We start from the raw sequence: 5,109 nt of genomic DNA on the forward strand, positions 1-5,109 counted from the left end.
TGAGGTAGGAGAGGCCGAGGTGATGGAGAGCCTTGAAGCCTTGAGAGTGAGGAGTTTTTCCCTGATGCTTAGGTTGATTGGTAGCCACTGGAGATATTTGAGGAGGGGAGTAACATGCCCACAGCGTTTCTGCACAAAGATGATCCGGGTAGCAGCGTGAAGTACAAATTGAAGTGGGGAGAGACAGGAAGATGGGAGATCAGAGAGGAGTCTGATGCAGTAATCCAGTCGGGATAGGATGAGAGATTGAACCAGCAGGATAGCGGTTTGGATGGAGAGGAATGGGCGGATCTTGGTAATGTTGCGGAGGTGAGAGCGGCACTTTTTGGTGAGCGAATGTGTTCACGAAGGGGTGAGTGTAGATAGAGAACAGAAGGGGACCAAGAACTGACCCTTGAGGAACCCCTACAGTAAGGGGAAGGAGGAGCCCGCAAATGGGACTGAGAATGAACGGCCGGAGAGATGAGAGGAGAAGCAGGAGAGGACAGAGTCTGTGAAGCCAAGGTTGGATAGCGTCTTGAGGAGAAGTAACCTACTTCTACTGTTTCCTCAGTTTCTGTCACTACTCCCAAGTGAATATCGTCCAGAGGCGGTTCCCAGAGCCAGAGACGGTTCCCAGAGCCAGGGACGGTTCTCAGAGCCAGGCACGACAGAGAAGACTGAAGAAGCAAACAGCTCTTTCTTTGACCTGGACCACTAGCTTTCCTTCTCCCCTTCCCCACCAGCTCTCCCACATACCTTCCTGACAGCTCCCCTCATTCACTGCACGGCCGGCTCTCTCTCTCTCCTTCACCGACCCCTTCCCGGTCCCCTTCAGCCCAAATCCGATGAACCACAGCACCGTGTCTACATTCGTCATCCTGGGCCTGTCGAACCGCCCCGAGATGCATCCCTTCATCTTCTCCATCTTCCTGTGCGTCTAAATGGTGGCCGTGCTGGGCAGCGGTCTCATTGTGTCCGCGGTCTCTCTCAGCACGGCCTTGCACTCGCCCATGTACGTCCAGCCGCTGACCCTGGCCCTGGTGGACATCGCATGCACCGCCTTTATTGTCCCCAGGCTGCTGGGGACCACGCTCGGGCCCCAGAAGACCATCATCTACGGTGGCTGCATGGCCCAGTTCTTCTTCACCTGGTCCCTGGGGTCCGAGATGGCCCTCTTCACCGCCATGGCCTATGACCATTGCGTGGCCATCTGCTTCTCTCTCCTCTATGCCACCTTCATGAGCTGGCGGACGTGCCCCTCCCTCCTCGCCGCCGTCTTCCTCATCGCTGTCACCAACGCTTCGGTGCACATGGGTCTCATCCTCCGGCTGACATTCTGCGGGACGGGCGCCGTGGACCACTTCTTCTGTGAGATCCCCGCCCTGCTGGCCATCTCCTCTAGCCCCGTCCAGGACAACGTGGTGACGGTCTTCATGGCTGACATCCCCCTGTCCATGGGGGACTTCCTGCTGACCTGCCTCTCCTACAGCATCATCGTGGCCGCCATCCTCCACATTCGGACGACCGAGGGCAAGAGGAAGGCCTTCTCCAACTGATCCTCCCACCTCTTCGTGGTATCCCTCTACTACTTCCCCATCATCTACACCTACATCCATCCCGCCTCGTCCTACTCCTTCGAGAGGGACAAGGTGGTGGCGGTCACGCCGACCCGCAACCCAATTGCCTACAGCCTCCGCAACAGAGAGATCCAGGCAGGCGTCTGGAAGGTCTTCTCCTCCCTGAAGCGCTGATAATAATAATGATGATTATCATTATTATTATGGTACTAGTTGAGAGCATACTGGGTGCCTAGCGCTGTTTAAAATTCAGAATAGTTACAAGTTAATCAGGTTGGACGCGGTCCCTGTCCTACATGAGACTTACGCTTTTAATCCCCATTTTACAGATAGGGAACTGAGGCCCAGAGAAATGAAGAGACTTGGCCAGGGTCACACAGTGAACACGCGTCAGAGCTAGGATTAGAACCCACATCCTTCTGACTCCCAGGACCGGGCTCTACCACTAAGCCACACTGTTTCTCTGCTTCTTTCGCCAATGAAGAGCGAGATTCTCTCCTCCACCGGCCCCTCTAGTAATAATAATAGTAATAATGATGATGGTAGTTTTTAGGCGCTTACTACGTTCCAGTCACCGTACTAAACGCTGGGGGGTATACGAAGTCTCTGTCCCACTTGGTGCTCACAGTCTCTATCCCCATTTTACAAATGAGGTTACTGAAGCCCAGAGAATAATAACACTAAAAACCATGGTGTTTGTTAAGCACTTCCTATGCGCGAGGCACTGAATTAAGCGCTGTGGTGGAAACAAACAAATCGGGTTGGACACAGTCCCTGTTCCACATGAGGCTCACAGTCTTAATCCCTATATAGACGAATTCACTAGGGCTCAGAAAAGTGAAGTGACTTGCCCTAGGTCGCACAGCAGTTGAGTGGCGGAGCCGGGATTAGAACCTGGGCCTATGTTCTATCCACTAGGCCACGCTGCTTCATAGGGGAGCATAAGGAACAACTTAATATTTTCCCAGCCTAATCCCTTCGATTCCATGGAAGAGGATGGAGATACATGCTGACTATAATAATAATAATAATAATAACGGTATTTGTTAAGCTCTTAGTATGTGCCAAGTACTGTTCTAAGCGCTGGGTTAGATACAAGGAAATCAGTTTGTCCCACGTAGGGCTCACAGTCTTAATCCGCATTTTACAGATGAGGGAATTGAAGCACAGAGAAGTTAATTGACTTGCCCAAAGTCACACAGCTTATAAGAGGTGGGAGACAGACATCAAAATAAGTAACCAGGCATTAATGTAAATAAATAGAATTATAGATATGTACATATGTACACAAGTGCTGTGGGGCGGGGAGGGGGGTAAAGAGAGCGAGGTAAGGCTATGGGGAGTGGAGGGGGAGCTGAGGAAAAGGGGGCCAGATCTCCTGCCTCTATTATACCTTCCCAAGTGCTTAGTATGGCCTATCGGCAAGAGCACAGGCTTGGGAATCAGATGTCGTGGGTTCTAATCCCGACTCCACCATTTGTGTACTGTGTAACCTTCGGCAAGTTACTTCACTTCTCTGTCTCAGTTACCTCATCTGTAAAATGCTACTTATGTCTGTCTACTTGTTTTGTTATGTTGCCTGTCTCCCCCTTCTAGACTGTGAGTCCCTTGTTGGGTAGGGATTGTCTCTATCTGTTGCCGAATTGGACTTTCCAAGAGCTTAGTACAGTGCTCTGCACACAGGAAGTGCTCAATAAATGTGATTGAATGAATGAAATGAATAAATAAAATGGAGATTGAGACTGTGAGCCCCATGCGGTACAGGGACCGTGTTCAACCTCATTGCCTTGTACATACCCCGGGGCTTAGAACAATGCTTGCCACAAAGCATTTCCTATGCAAAACAACGTAGCTCAGTGGAAAGAGTCCGGGATTGGGAGTCAGAGGTCATGGGTTCTAATCCCGCCTCGGCCAATTGTCAGCTGTGTGATTTTGGGCAAGTCACTTAACTACTCTTGGCTTCAGTTACCTCATCAGTAAAATGTGGATTAAGACTGTGAGCCCCATGTGGGACAACATGATTACCTTGTATCCCTCCAGCGCTTAGAATAGTGCTTGGCACATAGTAAGCGCTTAACAAATGCCATTATTATTATTATTATCATTATTATTATAGTAAGTGCTAAACAAATACCATAATTAGTAGTAGTAGTAGCAGCACAATCCTCTGTATGTAGTAGGTGCTCAATAAATGCCATTGATTACTTGACCCTGGGTCTTGTTTCTGTTTACTTTCCCAAGCATTTAGTGCAGTGCTTAGCATTCAAAATGCACTCAATAAACACTTTGGGTCATTGATTGATTGATTAGTTGATTAATTGATGGATTGATCGATCCCAAAAAACACTATCCAGGAGAAGCAGGGCATGGATAAAGTATACCGAGGCTACAGAACTGATCTCATTATAAGTTCGAAGTGAATATTGCCTGCTCCAGTGAGAATAATAATTATGGTATTTGTTAAGAACTTATTATATGCCGACCACTGTTCTAAGCGCTGGAAGCAGCGCGGCCTAGTGGATAGAGTACAGGCCTGGGAGTCAGAGAGATCTGGGTTCGAATCCTGACTCTAACCCTTGTCTATAATAATAATAATGGCATTTATTAAGCGCGTGTGTAAAGCACTGTTCTAAGCGCTGGGGAGGTTACAAGGAGATCAGGTTGCCCCACGGGGGGCTCACAGTTTTCATACCCATTTTACAGATGAGGGAACTGAGGCACAGAGGAGTTAAGTGACTTCCCCAAAGTCACACAGCTGACAACTGGCAGAGCCGGTATTCAAACCCATGACCCCTGACTCCAAAGTCCGTGCTCTTTCCACTGTGCAACGCTGCTTGTCTGCCATGTGAGCTCCTCTAGAATGTAAGATCATTGTGGGTGGGGAATATGTCTGACAGTTCTATTATACTCTACTCTCCCAGGGACTTAGCAAGGTGCTCTGCATACAGGAATCACTCAATACATATGATTTATTGATTGATTGGTATAGCCGACGAGGCAAATCAACATGTATAGAAACGCCAAGGGAGGTTGTGATTGCCAAAGTGCTGAGGAAGCTGATTTTTACTAATAAAAGCTTAAAAATACGTTTTTATTATTAATAACAGTTAATAATAAATAATCTCCTAACAATGATAATAGTTGTGGTATTTGATCATTCGCTCCCACGGCTTCAACTATCATCTCTACGCTGATGACACCCAGATCTACATCTCTGCCCCTGCTCTCTCCCCATCTCTCCAGGCTCGCATCTCCTCCTGCCTTCAGGACATCTCCATCTGGATGTCTGCCCGCTACCTAAAACTCAACATGTTCAAGACGGAACTCCTTGTCTTCCCTCCCAAACCCTGCCATCTCTCTGACATTCCCATCTCTGTTGACGGCACTACCATCCTTCCCGTCTCACAAGCCCGCAACCTTGGTGTCATCCTCGACTCCGCTCTCTCGTTCACCCCTCACATCCAAGCCGTCACCAAAACATGCCAGTCTCAGCTCCGCAACATTGCCAAGATCCTCCCTTTCGTCTCCATCCACACCGCTACCCTTCTCG

General features: G+C 49.0%; 1 pseudogene; it reads left to right on the top strand.

Annotated features, from left to right (window-relative positions):
- The first annotated feature begins 827 nt into the window (after window positions 1-827).
- On the top strand, window positions 828-1,733 carry LOC119922461 (annotated as a pseudogene).
- The last annotated feature ends 3,376 nt before the right edge of the window (window positions 1,734-5,109 follow it).

Source organism: Tachyglossus aculeatus, unplaced genomic scaffold (assembly GCF_015852505.1).
Source record: "Tachyglossus aculeatus isolate mTacAcu1 unplaced genomic scaffold, mTacAcu1.pri scaffold_102_arrow_ctg1, whole genome shotgun sequence".
NCBI classification, from domain to species: domain Eukaryota; kingdom Metazoa; phylum Chordata; class Mammalia; order Monotremata; family Tachyglossidae; genus Tachyglossus; species Tachyglossus aculeatus.